Source organism: Bacillus rossius, chromosome 18 (genome assembly GCF_032445375.1).
Source record: "Bacillus rossius redtenbacheri isolate Brsri chromosome 18, Brsri_v3, whole genome shotgun sequence".
Taxonomy (NCBI): domain Eukaryota; kingdom Metazoa; phylum Arthropoda; class Insecta; order Phasmatodea; family Bacillidae; genus Bacillus; species Bacillus rossius.
In genome coordinates, this window is record NC_086345.1 from 16,737,465 (window position 1) to 16,755,716 (window position 18,252).

The window sequence follows — 18,252 nt, forward strand, 5'->3', positions numbered from 1 at the left end:
CCGTCGAGTACAAAAAAAATTAAAAATTGCGACCGATCCTTCCCCCTACGTGGGTGCTAGCAGACTGACTCCCACCACTTTTCTTAAAGCATATATATCGTCACCTAGTATGTCGTCATGTCCGCCATCTTGTCTTCGTTGCTGGAGACCACCATCTTGTTTTCGTCGGCGAGAGTGCGCTGACGCCATGTTAGTTTAGTTCTTATCCACTAGAGTGCAGTAATCATTTAGTACTGTGACACCCACCATCTTGAAATTTGGCCGCCATCTTGAAAATCCGTAATTATTTAGCTAGAAATTCGGGAAAAGTTCCAAAATTCATTAAATAAATCACTCATTAACTTACATATTGATTCGATCGATTCCTGTCCTCGGTACGATACCCGATCGATGCAATAATGTTTAATTTTATGTAAAAAATAATAATTTCAATAAACCATGTTCAACATTCGTAAAGAGACTTTAAATCATCTACTACCATCATCCTATCAGACAACAAGACCACCATATTGGAAATTCGTAATTGTAATGCTAGAGATTCGGGAAAAAGTTCAAAATTCATTAAATAAATTTGTAATCCATATAATGATTGATTGGATCGACTTAGGTCCTTGGTTCAATCCCTGGCCGATACAAAACAACTTTAATTTAAAAAAATACTAAAAAAGTGTTAGGTTTGAGAAAATAAAAACACCACAAGTTCTTTTAAAAAAATTTTATTACATAAATTCAATACACTACTACAAGTACAAAAAAAAAACACTGACAAATTACTAAAGCCTTTTGGATTCCTCGATTCAAACAGTCTTCTTATTGTACGGACTAAGCCTTTTACATGACTTTAAATGTCTATCCGATCCGGTCATCACCGCAGCCAGAGACGGACTGAAGTTCATATCACTTATATAGTCTCATTAGCCGTTACAACACATGAGTCAAATCAATAACCATGTTCATTATACGTCTCGGAGCATTTTTTATAATGACGATGTAAGCTATCGAGACGTGAAATTAGTTTATTGCACTTATTGCACTGAAATTGTATTCTTTGAACATTATAAGAACAACCGCTTCTTTCATGTCTGCGAGCATTTGAGGTGATAGTAAATGATACACCACAGTATTTGCACTGATGCGAAGTACGCTCTTCATTAATTGAAGTATTCAATGCTGATGAAACTTCAGCTAATGGTGGAACAGCACATATCGAAGTCTCCTCCAGTGTTGTCAGAGGCGTTGCCAACGGGATCTGCTCCAACATCGTCGGCGCCGACGTCATGGTTCCCGTAGTCGATGGTACATCCTCCATCGAGTACGACGTTAAAGTCGGCAAAGATGCAATCGAAGTCTCAAGAACAAGCAATTACACGTCTTATGCACCAGAAGAAACAAACTAGGTGATCCGTACACCGTCGACGTCAGTAACAAAACTGAGCGTCCTGCTGTCTAGGACTCGCTTATATACATGCACCGTATGGAATAATACGCTAGTCAAACCAAGAACATTTTACTAAAATACTAGAGTCAAAACAACATTAAAAAAATAGAAGCACCATCAAAAAAAAAAGGAAGCACACTTGGAAGCACCTTCAAAAAAGGAAAAAAAAAATGGAAGCACCATCAAAAAAAGGAAGCACACTTGGAAGCACCTTCAAAAAAGGAAAAAAAAATTGGAAGCACCGACTACTTAAAGGCAGCACATTTGGAAGCACCGACTACTTAAAGGCAGCACATTTGGAAGCACCGACAACGAAAAGGCAGCACATTTGGCAGCACCGACAACGAAAAGGCAGCACATTTGGAAGCACCGACAACGAAAAGGCAGCACATTTGGAAGCACCGACAACGCAAAGGCAGCACATTTGGAAGCACCGACTACGAAAAGGCAGCACATTTGGAAGCACCGCCTACGAAAAGGCAGCACATTTGGAAGCACCGACAACGAAAAGGCAGCACATTTGGAAGCACCGACAACGAAAAGGCAGCACATTTGGAAGCACCGACTACGAAAAGGCAGCACATTTGGAAGCACCGACAACGAAAAGGCAGCACATTTGGAAGCACCGACAACGAAAAGGCAGCACATTTGGAAGCACCATCATCGAAAAGGCAGCACATTTGGAAGCACCGACTACGAAAAGGCAGCACATTTGGAAGCACCGACTACGAAAAGACAGCACATTTGGAAGCACCGACAACGAAAAGGCAGCACATTTGGAAGCACCGACAACGAAAAGGCAGCACATTTGGAAGCACCATCATCGAAAAGGCAGCACATTTGGAAGCTCCATCATCAAAAAAAAAAAGGCAACAAGGAAGCACAAGTTACGAGATCTAAGTCTTAGAAATCAGAATACAAGAAATAAAAACATTAAATTCTTATAATTTAAATTGTTTATTTTATTGCTTTACATTATACAAATGCAAGTAAAACAAGCCATTATTGTATGTAGCCAGCATTCCTCAGTTCCTTGAGTATGAAGGATATTTCTTTGATGCACGAATAGTTTCCTGCACAAAGCGAACCATGTAGAAGTCTTAACCGGTCAACCAATATGTTTGGATCTTTCCATGATGTGTAATCAATCTCTTCTACCACCATCTTCCTTGCACCTTTATAAATATTATGATCTCTGGTGTCTTCCGTTTTACCACCAACCTCAGGGTAACTTCCATGTTTGAGACGGTGATCATCACAAGCTTGATCAGATTTATTTAATATATCACGTCGTTTCCACCGTTTCGGTCTCAGGACACCGCCACATTCTTCGATCTTGGCAGCTTTAGGTGCTTCATCATAGTCTATGTCTTTGTCAACAGCCTCAGAGTCACTGTAACAATCACCGTAGAAGGAATCGTCTTCACCCAATTTTCCGTAATATTTCGATGTTGATGATGTTGAAGCGTCTTCATCGTCTTCATGCTTCCTTTTTAGGAGTCCATCATTTTTACAAAGTAGGAAAGATCTACTTGAATTCGGCTGGAATATATTCTCACTTTTCACGTTAAGGATTCTTCCATTGTCTTCATTCTTCCGTAAATCATCAACCTCCTTCAATTTAAGTTCTTTGTCGAGATCGGAAGAGCCAAGAAAATTATTGTGGTAATGCAGATCACTCTTCCTTAGGATGGTAGATTCATCGTTGTCCTCTAGCTTGTACGCAGGCTTGGCGCTACAAGTTCTTCCATGTCTTTTTAGGCTCTCTCTCCGCGTAAACGACTTGCTACATCGAACACAACTTATCATATTGCGCAGTGGATTTTTAACACAGTCATTCTTCTCGTGTTGTCTTTTATTCTTTCTCAAGATAAAATCTTTACTGCAAAACTTACACCTATGTTCTTTCGATACAGCGTCAGATCCCAAATCAGAATTCATATTAGTTACTGAGACTAATACCAGATACCAATTGAGTGTTTTAAATTAGATTCAATACTTAAATAGAAATTTTTTCATATTTCATCAGCGAGAATTAATATATCTCCTGCAAAAGTACTTTATGCATGTAGTTCTGCTTTTCAACAACAGATGTCGCCACATGTTGCTTGCAGGTAAATAATATTTAGTTATTTTATGCGGGATGCGGGATGCTCACTAACGATCGCAAAAGAAGGATGGCTTCGCTAGACTCCAAGGAAAAGGAAGTTCGTCTTGCATGTTGGTGCTCCACAGATGTCTCATGGCATAATATTAATTTGACTGAGTAATGATATGTGTTAATTCCACCTTATAAAAATATTGCAAGTTTTGATTTAGTAGCAGAAATTATCGAATTAAATGTAACTCCAAATAAAATGACATGTCTCATTAGTCAAAAAAAAAATCCATGCAGAGAGCGGTTTCTCAGAATAGTCAGAAACACTTGAAGAAACCACAGGAATGATTGCAAGAACACGAGAAAACCATCAAAATATTGACAAGAATATTCAGGAGCACACGGAGAAAACCACCATAATATTGACAAGAATAATCGGAAGCACACGGAGAAAACCGCCACAAGTTTTCTTTGTTATCATAAAATTACAGAAAAAAATCAAAAATAAAAAAACACAACAAATTCAAAAACTGATTCTGGCTTGGACTAGAACTCTATCTTTGCTCAACAATGAGAAGTTCACAAGCTAGCATGTAAAAGGCTTAGTCCGTACAATAAGAAGACTGTTTGAATCGAGGAATCCAAAAGGCTTTAGTAATTTGTCAGTGTTTTTTTTTGTACTTGTAGTAGTGTATTGAATTTATGTAATAAAATTTTTTTAAAAGAACTTGTGGTGTTTTTATTTTCTCAAACCTAACACTTTTTTAGTATTTTTTTAAATTAAAGTTGTTTTGTATCGGCCAGGGATTGAACCAAGGACCTAAGTCGATCCAATCAATCATTATATGGATTACAAATTTATTTAATGAATTTTGAACTTTTTCCCGAATCTCTAGCATTACAATTACGAATTTCCAATATGGTGGTCTTGTTGTCTGATAGGATGATGGTAGTAGATGATTTAAAGTCTCTTTACGAATGTTGAACATGGTTTATTGAAATTATTATTTTTTACATAAAATTAAACATTATTGCATCGATCGGGTATCGTACCGAGGACAGGAATCGATCGAATCAATATGTAAGTTAATGAGTGATTTATTTAATGAATTTTGGAACTTTTCCCGAATTTCTAGCTAAATAATTACGGAATTTCAAGATGGCGGCCAAATTTCAAGATGGTGGGTGTCACAGTACTAAATGATTACTGCACTCTAGCGGATAAGAACTAAACTAACATGGCGTCAGCGCACTCTCGCCGACGAAAACAAGATGGTGGTCTCCAGCAACGAAGACAAGATGGCGGACATGACGACATACTAGGTGACGATATATATGCTTTAAGAAAAGTGGTGGGAGTCAGTCTGCTAGCACCCACCTAGGGGGAAGGATCGGTCGCCATTTTTAATTTTTTTTGTACTCGACGGGTTCGAACCGAGGACTCCGAGCTCCGTGTCGTTAATGTATGATTTTTTAATTTTTTTTATTAAAATTGTATTATTTAAATTTTTTTATAATTTAAAAAAAAATTCATTAAATTCGGATAATAAATAAAAAAGTTAAAGATGGCGGCCGTAACGTAAATTGCAACGGTGACGTCATCGTCCAATATGGCGGAAAACACAATGCCGGAATTTTCGAGAACACAATGACGTCATCCAAGATGGCGGATCCAAGATGGCTGATCCAAAATGGTCGCCGGGGTCAAGGTCAAAGGTCAAGGTCACAACCATCCAAGATGGCGGTCATAATCCTCGATGACGTCAGAGGCTTATCGGAGGCTGTAGACAAGATTGCTTAAGCCTCTTTTAGGAATTTGGGTTCTTTCTAGGGCAAAACGACTTTTGAGGATTTTCGAAATCCGAATTTTTGAATTGTGGAATTATTTGAGATTTTTTGGCGGAAATTTTTTTCAAAAAAATTGAAATTTGGACGATTTTTGAGGAATTTTGGGCAATTTTTGCCCAATTTTGGTCATTTTTGGCGATTTTTGAGGATCAAATTCCAGGTCAAACTTGTCCCGTTACGATGTGTCCCGTTACACTCCTCCAAGATGTCCGCCGTGACGTCACAATCCAAGATGGCGGACACCGGCACCGGCACCACGCGCCAGCGCCATGTCCCCGGACATACATTCGTATACTACTTATGGTCGTGTCTTAACTTCCACTGACACTTAAATTTACTATCCACGATGGAGTGTACAGCAGGTAATAAAACTCAAGGACTAAGGAAGGTTAAAATTTGTTAAGAAAATTTCTGATGCAACAGCTGTTGGCAAAGTTTCAAAAGCCTCTGAAGTCTTATTTCAGTAATGCATTAGTGAAACATTGTTAAGCAAAGAGAGTCAATGTCACCTTGTGACAAATGATTGATTCTTACAATTTCATTAAAAATAAATAAAATTATGAAAGAAGGCTTAATAGAAATTTCTTCCGACAAAACTGAAGGACCATTCAATGAAGCCTTTTTCATAGCTCTCGCAGAGTTAAATTGCCTTATTTTATTATTATTTTAGAGCATCTAAAATCTTTAAGCACTCTGAGAAAATGCTGCAAGATTTAAACTCTAACCAGTGTTAAAAGAACTGTAGTTTCTAATAAATAAACATTATATATACCGATAACCCAGAATTCAATGTCAGGCCAAGAACACTTGATATACCATTTAATTATGGCTCTAATTAAAAAAAAAAATTAATGAATGTCAAGTTTCTGATTTAGAAGTTTTTTTTTTTAATTTTTGAAAATCTCCACTGAATCAAATTATTAGATAGTCTATCTACAAATTTTTGCTACGCACTCATGAATAAACTTAAAATTGACGACAATTTAAAATAAATTAAAATTCAAACCAATCAAACTATTGAAGATAAAAATGTTGGCAAGACTCATGCGACAAAAAAAATTCAATCTGGTTACTTTAATTATTATTCATACTGTAAAATCAATTTACTATGTTAACTTTAGCAATTTATTCGAAATGATGGCTCATCTAAGCAAATAACTTGCCAAGTAGGCAAAGTATATATTTTACAGTATAAATATTCGAAGTTACCCGATCAAACTGTTTGCCGTATAAGACGTGTAAATAATATTTCCCCAATAACTCTAGGTATAAGCATGTTTGATTTTATTTTGAAATTGTATCAACACAAGTTATTTATGATTGGATAAAAAAAAATTGTCACAGTATGTAATAATTTTCGGCAGGGTGGGGGTTAAAACATAAAAAAAATCCCTATAACTGCAAACATATTTCGATTTCAGTTTTTAGTTTTTCATCAAGACCGTAATTAATTCAATTGACATATGAACTGTTATCTCGACTTGGACGAAGAGTTCTGAGGCATTCTGTATAAAGGGATATTATTTACGGATCATTATATAAAGAGAGAATCCATTAACTCTTCCTCATTTATAATGTCAGTCTCATTTATTATTTAATTTATTCTGGGTGTGAAATATCAATACCTGTACTGGGTTGTTTAACTACATACATATTCCTGGCAGCATCGTTATGAATCTTACGTAAAAAAAAAAAATGTGTCGTGAAAATTTTATCATGTGTTTCTAGGCTTGTCACTGCAGGGAGATCCATAAGTGGTTTCACATTGTCTTCGGCACACTCAGCTTGGAATCGAACTAAGTACGCAGAGCATCATTAAAAAAAAAAACACGCGATTTGAAAACTGCTCGAGTCATACGAGTGGTGGTGTGTACGAAAAGCTTTTAAGAATACGCTTAAGGCGGGATGGGCGAGTAGTCAGTTTTCGGAGTGAAAATGGATAAAAATTGGTTGTCTGTAAAGTCGGTTTACGGACGATAGTTTAACGTGACGTCATAAAAAAAAACATTGATGAAATGATTGCATACTTTTATGAATAAAATTGAATCATTTTTATTGAATTATCACTATTTTGTATGGATACAAAGAAGGAATGAAATGAAATCTACAATTTAATTAATAAATTTACTTTTATTTGCACTCATTAATTCAAATATGTTTATTACTTTAACGAACAGATTATTTTAACTTTAACTTTTATACATGTTTGCTATTTAACTTCTTCCAATCTGTGTTATTCTGTTAAGGATAGGACAATGATAGGAAAAGTAGGAAACGAATGGGAGTGTTTCAAGTTTTTTGTGCCTCGAAAAAGTCAAATCGATGGTTGTTCCAATCGAGTGTAAGAGGGATAGATGAGGCGCAAGCGTACAATGAGCGTAACGGGACACAGCGTAACGGGATAATTTGCGTAACGGGACAATGAGTCATCCTTTTTCGTGCGTGCAGCCGGCGTTCATTGATTTATTAGACGTCACGTCAAAAACGAGCGTGTTCAGAGTAAATTTTAGGCATGGAAACACCAGGCACAGATTCCTGAATGCACTCAATGGACTTGCATTACTCCTCTATTTTCATTTCTCAGCCACTGCGTTTAGAGGCGACACCGCGCTAGAAGCACCAGCGAGCGTCGCACTTATCTTACTTCACCAAACTCAAGTACACCCCTAATTAGGCTGGGCTCTTGAGGGACAAACATAAGATGGGGTCGTTACCACAACGCCGAACGTACAGTAACACCGAATTCCAAATTGACCGCAACGCCGACAGCTAGAAAACTGCTGTGTACCACAACGCCAAAATACAGTAACGCCGAAATACAGTAACGCCGAAAAATGTTGCTGCGGGTGGGGGGGGGGGGGGGGGGGGCCACAGGAGAAAAATGAAAAACTGAATGAATTTGTGTACCTAACCTAGACTAGCCTAACCTAACCTTTGTGGCAGTCCTGCAATGACATTTTTCGGCGTTGAGGTAATTGGGCGTTGTGGTACACAGCAGTTTTCTAGCCGTCAGCGTTGTAGTCAATTTGGCATTCGGCGTTAGGTATGGTTTTCGGCGTTATTGTACGTTCGGCGTTGTGGTGCGTCCCCCATAAGATGTGCAGAACTTCAGGAAAAATTAACGCAATTTTGAAACTGCTTACAAAAGGCGAGTGGCGCGTGTATCAAGAGTGCTATGTAAATGTTCCCAGAATCACTCTGCCACAGTGTTGTTCTGTAAACTCTCTGTTCATAACTTCATGTGGTTGACATGTGTTCGTACACAAACGTGTTTTGCTTTGCAAGTGTCCGGTGGGAGAATGTGGTACCACAGGTGCTGCTACCATGAACGGTCGAATTTGAGTCAAGCTAAGCCCGACAACGTTCAATAAGCCAATGAAACGCGAGGTCCCCGTGACGTCATCACGACGAAATACGCGCCGCGACGGCCCTTAAGTGCAGCAGAAAAAAGGATTTAAGGGACCTTAAATATTAAAATCGGGAATTAAGGACTTAAAAGTTCTAAAAGACCGTGCAAACACTGTCCGCAAAGTAGACTTACCTGCTCCATCCAACTCTTTATCCAGACCATTCTGTCTCCAGCATCTGTGCCCAGAGCCTTTCCCTGTGTGAGGGTACATCTGGGACCTACTTAGCATAGTTAAGGCGGTTTCCGGTCGCGTACATTGCGCAGATCGTAGTCAAAACGGTACGCGAAAAATACACGAAAATATTATAAAATATTTAGGAGAAGATATCTCTATCTATATCTATCTATCTCTCTATCTATATCTATCTCTCTATCTATATCTATCTCTCTATCTATCTATATCTATCTCTCTATCTATCTATCTCTATCTCTCTATCTATCTATCTCTATCTATCTATCTATCTCTATCTATCTCTCTATCTCTCTATCTATCTCTCTATCTCTCTATCTCTCTCTCTATCTATCTCTCTATCTATCTCTCTATCTCTCTATCTATCTCTCTATCTATCTCTCTATCTATCTCTCTCTCTATCTCTCTCTATCTCTCTCTCTATCTCTCTCTCTATCTATCTATCTCTCTATCTATCTATCTCTCTATCTATCTATCTCTCTATATATCTATCTCTCTATATATCTATCTCTCTATATATCTATCTCTCTATACATCTATCTCTCTATACATCTATCTCTCTATATATCTATCTCTCTATCTATATATCTCTATCTATCTCTATCTATCTATCTCTATCTATCTCTATCTCTATCTATCTCTATCTATCTCTCTATCTATCTATCTCTCTATCTATCTATCTCTATCTCTATCTATCTCTATCTCTATCTATCTCTATCTCTATCTATCTCTATCTATCTATCTCTATCTATCTCTATCTATCTATCTCTATCTATCTATCTCTATCTCTCTCTAGATCTATATATATATACAGCTAACCTTGTCACGCGCGCAGGAGGTGCGATCGTGCCAGACGCGTGACCGCATGAAAACAGGCGTCAATAATCGAGGAAAAACCAGCTCCCGGCCGCAAGCGACGAAAATGCAAGTTGAGTCCCGACTCCCGAGGTCGGAGCGACTCCCAAGGTCAAGGTCACGCTCCCGCCCAAATCTCGACTCGCACCCGTCCGCCCACGACGTCATCTCCTGGAGACTACGCGAACCTACTTCTTCCACACCGCAAGAAGAAAAAAAAGGGGGGGGGGGGGGAACCCACGCAACTCTGTACACGAGAGAGAAGTGAAAACTTCTTTGGCAATTTGAAGCGAGACGAGGGCTATAACGAACATCCAGTACTGTATACACCAAATGATTTCATTCTTTCGGTACATGCGAGGACTGACAAAATATTTTGCCTTACAATTCATAAAGAAACTTTATAAGAGGGTTTGTTTGTTTAAAAAAAAAAAAACTATTTTAAAAATATCTTAATATGGTTACATTTTCTAATTATTTAAAATCACGAGGAATAACTCTAAACAGTAGAAGCTAGATAATTCAGGATACTACCAAAATAAGGGAAAGTGAAAGGGTTGTAACTATCCCGAGTAAACGTGTGTACTTTGCCGCGAAGCAGCAAGCCGCTCCCACTTAGGGGACGAGAGATAGAGAGATAGAGAGATAGAGAGATAGAGAGATAGAGAGATAGAGAGATAGAGAGATAGAGAGATAGAGATATAGAGATATATGGATGATGAGATAGTGGTAGGTGTCTGGGCCGGAAGGGGTAGAGCATGCTACTCACTGTTGAAAGACACAAAAAAAAAAAACAGTGCGTGTTACTGTTTCCTCAAAACAATTCGTGCCATTTGGAACACGCCAAATTTCTGAACTAAATATGAAATACATACTGAACAGGTAGCGCTCTATCTGTGCGGGAAATGCAGTGACTGTCCCAACAGCGCTCTCTACGCTGCTGGTTGAACAAAGGAGGGACGCGAGCGCGCTGGTGGCAAATATAAAATTCAAGGCACTTACAGCTGACTGTATAGGATACCCTTATTTTCTGAAACAGACATATGCGCACACTCTTATTCTTTCGTTCATCTATCTCTCTAAGCTCTATTTTTTTGGTTTGGGGGGGGGGGGGGGGAATCATCGCACAAAGAATAAACGATCCCAGCAACGTATATAGCATAGTGCTCTTTATCTCTCTTGGGCCAAGTACCCATTCTCCGTCCCATTCGCACCAGAAACGCTTCACAACAATGTTTCACGAAAAAGTTGCATTAAAATTTGGCGTTGAAATTTAAATCTCATCGCATCCAAAGAAACTTCACTTTAAAAAAACGCAAATGATAAACTAAAATATCAAAAACACTATGGGTGAGTCCCCACCTTAAATGAACACACTGCCCCACAAAAACCATCCTGCAAGAGGAGAATAAAGGGTAGGTTATTTGTATGATTACGGATTCAGCGTAAAAAAAAGTAGCTATTCGTTACGTAAAGAGTCATGTAAAAATGTGTAACGTTTCACAAGGCCTTTTTTCTGCGGCTGGCTAAACGAGGAAAAAACTCAGTACGGAACATTACATTCTACGCACATTTCCTCCCAGAAGATTTGATTTAAGAACAGACTAAACAAAAAACCTCGCGAAGGCTAACTGGAAATTACGAACACGGAAGCAACAAGTCAACATCGGAGTGAATGTGGTTGGCATTCGCATTGCTTATTACAACACGTTTCTGGTAGCAGAGGCAGAGAGGCAAATACCAGCGCGACGCGACAAGAAAAACAAATAATAATTTCCTAGTTAATCGAGTTTGACACATCTGACAATGCTACAAACTTTCATATCAATTTTTCTTTTAATTCCATCACATCGATAAGGGTCAGAATTCATTTTTTGAATGCTGGTTAAGACTTTTGAATTGGTAAAATTGTTTTCAAATAATTTTTTAACGGTTTTCTTTATTACCTTTATCTGAAATCTTTACAATGTGTTCTCGCACTAAGAATTTTCCAAATGAACTTCAAAATTTGGATTATTGTTCTCATCTCAAACATGTCGATTGAAGAAACTTATACCATTGATGGCTACCGTACGTTCAGGTGATTCTGCAACGGCCAGAAACATTTGTATAATATTGCCCATATTTATTTCGCACGGGTAAAAAAGTATACCGACAAAAAATGTCCCGTCGCGTCCGTTGCTCTATCGAGATTTCAGGCAGTATTTTTCAGCGCTAAAAGACGACCAAAGATAAAATTATCATCCGCCAAATATATACCGCTTCAATCCAAAACTGAAAAACTGGTTTTAAATTTTTTATTTCATCAAGTTGTAAGCTTATGCCGTGAAGATGAAAAAAAAAACTAGTAGAGACTAGTATTCTTTCATTTCACATTTCGAATTTGCATTAAGGATATAATAAAAAAAAAAAAAAAGCCTACAGGCGTAGATAGATTTCAAAGTACCTATTTATTCTGGAAATATTTTGCGAAACTATAAATTTATGGAACATTTTCAGACCTTAATGTACATAACATATTTATGTTCTCCGATATTACAAAATTAGCGATTAAACATTCATTTTCAATGCAGCGAAAATATTAAGACTGTTTTTTACTCAATGTATCCATCATTGAATAACTTTGAACGAATTTCATATTATATGAAGAAGAAAAACAGTAATTATTAGTTTTAACCTCCAAACATTTTTCTTCCCTTGCACTAATAACGTGGTAGTATAAAAATTTTCTTTGCACCAAGGTTTAAAATATTAAGATGTTTGAAATAAATGCGAATAAATTTGTTACTAAGAGATCTTATTTTTAATTTCAACCGGTTTTTACATTAGTTTCATCAAAAATTGAATCGGTCAAAGTTTTAGATTACGATTAGGATTTATACAATTAATTATAACGGAAAACTAATTTTTTAAAAAAAATATTTTTTTTACTGTCAAACCTTATTTCCTCCCATTGTAGTAATGGTTAAGATAAAAATTAATTTTAATAGTTTTATTCAATATTTAGAAAGTTAAACAAAAAAGAATGGATTCGGTAGTGTACATGGTAGAGAAGTTTTATTTATTTTTTCATTCCAACCCCAGGTTTCTTCAACCCCTTGCAATAATGGTTTGTTTTATCAAAAATTGTTTCAGACAAAAATTATAAGAATTACAAAAAAAAATTGAACAGATTCGATTGTGTCCTTATTAAGGGAGATATGATTTTTTTTTTTCGTCTTCCAAACCCTGTTTTTCCACCCCTTGCAGTTATGGTTGGTCGTATCAAAAAAAGTTTTTAGACAAAAGTTTCACGTTCAAACAGACTGTGATATTTTGACCACATTATGGGAGTTAAATTTTTCAGTTATAAAACAAACTTCCCCATTTCTATCCGTTTTTGGTCGAATACTTGCCCTTTAACGAACTCGATCGAGATTTTCCACTACCTACTAGATTTTATGTCACCAGTTTGGAATTGATTTGTGAAAAAATTGCGACAGTAATCGTGTCCACAAAAAAAAGTGATAGTGAGTCGATGGTTTTGGGGTCTATGAACCATGAAAACTGAAAACTACGTGAAGATTTTCCGAAAGTCGCGCCATGGCAACAGCTGCAAGAGGTACTGTAGTGTTTCCTTCGAAAGGCGCCTGAAAGCACGGCTTCGAAGCCGGGCTGACCAGTTTTTTTTTTCGAGGACGACTTGAGTCAGCCTTGAGTCTGACCAGCGCTCGTCCCGTCCAGGTGTCGCGAGCTACGAGCTACGGACCACGCTACGACCAGTCAGCCTTCGGGAAATTCCTTCACTTCGCGACGACGCGGAAACCGTGCTGCATTCTCCCGTCGATACGTAAATAGAATTTTTTTTTTAACTAATTCCACGGCCGCAACGTAATTGCTGAGACGCTTGTCGTTCGTAAGAAATATCAAAAAATGGATAACAAAACCGAAGTGCATCAACACAGCACGCCAATTTATCGACTGGTGTCAAATCAGACTTTGCGGTGCCCTAGGCCACCTAGTTTTATGGAGGCCCTCCAAGAAATTTAAAAAAATTTACTACTACAAACTTTTTTTTTAACTCAACTTGTAACTTACATTTCGACGAACGTTTTGCTAATTTATCTTCAGATATATTTTTTCATAATTCATTCCAGGTGAATTCCCTTCTGGTCAGTTTTATAAATGCTTAAGATCAATATTCTGGTATAATCACATCATTGTACGTGGAAAAAAAATTTTTGGAAGATTTTTTTATTTCTAATACGAAATCACGAATTGAAATAGGTATTGTATCACCACATTAAGTTACAAGAGAAATGTGATTTACCTTTTCCCATAGTCCATATTTTTAACAGAAATAAAATTTAAATCACCGTCCGTGTGTATGGTACATGCCTAGACAGCACAGATAATTAAGTGGCATGATTTAGCCAGAACAAATTTGTTCTGCCTATTGTGATCATCTGTGCTGTTATTTTTTTCTTTGTTGTCCATCAGAAAATGTTTTAGATAAATTTGCTGTTAAGCTAAAACTTGCGTTTCCAATTAAAGGGTGCATCCAGTTAGTTCTTTCCAGCTATGATATTTTTTGTGTCATTTCGTGTATCACTTAAATGGTCCCATACAAGCTGAGTATATTGTCAGTTAACCTTAATCCTGATCGGAAGAATAAACTCAGATCAGTTTTTTTGTCCAATTTATCACGTTTTTATCAGTTGGATCAGTTCTTCAAAAACATAAGTGATTTTTTTTGTGGTTTAAGATTACGGTGTAGTCAAATATAATACAACATGGGAAACACTGGCCAATTATTACTGACGAAGCGCCGAGACAATTTACTGCATTGCTTTCAAGCTATTTACCTTCCACGCCGTTAGATGCAATTACTCTCACGCAAATAAAACACATTGTGGAAAAAAAAAAAGTAGTTACACTCCACGCCGCCAGGTTTTTGACATCACTTGTTTTCGCGTATTTCTCACGAGTTTACTATATCATCCATATTACAATATTTTTGGTGTAGTTCAATTACTTTTAGGTCTAACCATTCCACGAGTACATGCATGTACGAGGCAGCATTTTTATTGGTTATACTTCTTTAGAATTATGAGTAAATCTTTACCAACCGTGCGCACTATGAAACGAAATTTTAACAGGATAAAAAAAAAGCTACATACAAATAGTTGACCGAGAGAACTGAGGTACCAAGGCTCACTAGAGACTGTAGGTTTCCTCCTTTACGAAATTGCGCAGTCACAAGGTAGTATCCCAAGTTTCGCTTCTAATATTTTTTTTGGCATGATCTTGAATCAATTCATAATATAACCACTTTAAAATGTTTATAAAAGGTTTTTCCTACTAAACCAGTCCTCATTCAATGTTTTTTTGATGAACTTCATGGCGGATTTTTATATCAGTCATAGCATGGATTAACCGAAGCAGTCAAAAAACTACATTCTCGGCGTTTTGGGAGAACCTAAGAAGGCTGCATCCAAACGATTAATCCCAAACTGCATGGGCCCCATGATGTAATACTGTTAGTACATAATAGAACTGACAAAATATTGCCTTTAAAATAGAAAAAAAAACTGTAAAACAATAATTTTGTCAAACTTATATAAACAATTGAACATGGGTTATGTAATAAAATTAAAATCGTGTGCAAAAACAAGAAATGTTAGAAGCCAATTTATTGTAGGTTACTTCCCCCTTTAAGTTGTTCTTTTACGTTCAGACATGTCACACATGGGAAAATCACATAAACCGAGCGTGTGTAAAATATTTGCAAAACCCGTCGCTTCGGAGTCCGGTAGGTAAGGAACCCAATATTCATCCACCACGAATGATAAGACTGACGCGGACCTTGAGAGATAAGCAGAAGACGAGATAAGGGAGACCTAAGATGCACATAAAGTTCTGCCATTCCCGATTACACCCGAACAATTCACCTTCGGCCAACTTCGGGATTTGTTTTATTTTTGCGCAGGAAAAATGAATTCAAATATTAAAAGTGGTCGGTTGGGTTAGCTACATTAAAACACTTCAAAAAAAACTATGGACGGTTAGTTAGGTTAGCATAGCTACGTTAAAATAAACAGAGAAATATAAATATATATATATAAATAAACCCGAGGTTGGCCGAAGGTGAATTGTTCGGGTGTAAGCGGGAATGGCAGAACTTTTATGTGCAACTTAGACTTCCCACGAGATAACACGAGAGCGCCAGTGTGGGAACCCTGAGAGGAAAAAAAAAATAATCGCACGCAAATTGCACTCATTCAAGTGGGAAAGTTAACTCCCGTCCCGAGCCAAGAATAGCGCTGAAGAGTTCTACCAATCGGGCGATCACAATGGGATTGGTTCGCACGATACTCGTCGAATACGTGGCACTGTCTCCGAATAGCAAGGCCGCGTCCTTGTATTGACGACACAGCTTCGAAAGAAAACTGGCCATTGTTTTCGAAGGTTCATTCAGAGACACTAATCGTGGAAGGTCGACGCTAACACGACCTGGTGTATCAATAAAAAAAAAACTTTCAGGTCATTTTTTTAGGCGACTAAATTCACTTATTTTTAAACTTTTTATTTTTACGTGTTTATTCACACAAATACACACACGGGGGGGGGGGGGGGAAGTGTCCTTCAGTACTCGCCAGATATGTGTATCATCTATCCTCGGTAACGATCAAATTCACGTGTTCTCACGTTGCAAACACACTTACGATCTGAAATTCCGACACGAAATAATTCTCTAAATTAATCCCGATCGTGATAAATATAATCAAATATTGTTTTCAACAACATTTCTTGACGCGAATCACAAGTAGTTTCCGCACCCGCCGCTAGATATCGTTTCCGGAGCAGCTACGTAGACTACAAAATAATTCGATATGCAGAGAGAAATTTTAAAACTATTAAATGAAACGGCTCCGATAAGAGGTATTAAAAATTTACTACACCCCGGCTTTGGACCTGATTTTTGACAATGAATATTTATTAAAATACTGCCAATCTTGTTAAAAATTCACTATACAGTTAATACTTTAAATTTTACATTTGGCTTTGTGAACATTGGTTCGCGCCATCCGTCTCAATTGGAACATCGTGGTTACACATTTCCGTTACATGCGACTTACGTTCCATTCAAGAAATTACTCCTACCAAATGACTTCTTGTATGGCTAAGCAACTGACTATAGTCCCATTTCTACTAAAAGACATCATCACAATCCCCTCCAAGGACACAAGAAAGCACACGAAAGAACGGAAATGACACGAAGGACTCGTAGTAAAGTATATTTGGAAACAGTTTGTATTTGACAAGACTGTCATCTAACTTACAGCATGCACCGGTACAGTTAACTTCTGCAGTGTGTACAATTTTTATTGTACACATGAGAGTTCCTTTCATCAGAAACAAGAAGTTGTGCGACGACTCAAAAAAATAAATACAAAAATTAAAAAAAATAAGTCATACCCATTAGAATGAAATTTCAATAGCACAGATTCTACAAGCACCTTCTATCTGAACTTAAAATAATTAGTCACTGCTACACATTCTAATTTCGTAATTGACCATATTTTATTAGAGTTAAAGATTTTTTTAATACTAGTAACATAAATAATTTTTGTCAGAATTGTTGTCGAAAAAATAAAACAGAATATATTTCATGTAATCTAGAGTTGATATTGTCCTATAACATTTATGTACTTGCAACAATTGTATTTGCATGATTTAATCACGCATTTTATGAATGAATGAATCGCAGATTGCAAATAAGAGATAAAAACTAGATTGTTTTCGCAGAAGCTCATATAATGTTCTTATATAACGTTTTATAATAACTGTTAATGTTTATATAGACTTCCAAACGACCAATGAAAAAACAGCAATGGCAGCGAAGTTGCAATTACATTAGGCAAGTAGCCCAAGTTAAATGAGACGTTTCACGCAGCCCAATTTTCCTTCCGCTACTTTACTACATGAAAAAGTCAGTCTGTTGTCACCAACGCCCTACTTACAGATCTTAACGCTTTCAAACCCTTTACACACAACTAAAAATGTTTAGAAAAATTTTTTCTAAAAATGAACAAGTTGTGCCAAGATAAAAATTTCAAAATTGGCGCATGCCAGGCTACGTTTTGTAAAATCTTAATTCTGTATCTCTGAGGCATAAGACAAACTTCTCTTTTAAGTTTTAACAGTAAACTTGACCATTTATTGACGTTCTTTCGAGTGGCATACGACACTTAAATCTGAGAATGTCCAAAATACACATATTTTGGAGGGGATTAGGACCCGACGTTTTGGACTATTCCCATTACATTTTTGAACTATTTACCCCACTTTCTGGCATTATCAAGGCATAAATCGTATCTCCCGGACCTCCCATACCTTGTAGCAACAAACAGGCACGATCTGTAGGAGCTGCG

The 18,252-nt window shown here is 37.1% G+C and overlaps 1 protein-coding gene across 4 annotated transcripts in view; it reads right to left on the minus strand.

Annotated features, from left to right (window-relative positions):
• Positions 1 to 18,252, minus strand: part of LOC134541119 (fatty acid synthase) — a 198,115-nt gene that overhangs the window by 101,408 nt on the left and 78,455 nt on the right. The gene's annotated exons all lie outside the window — the stretch shown is intronic.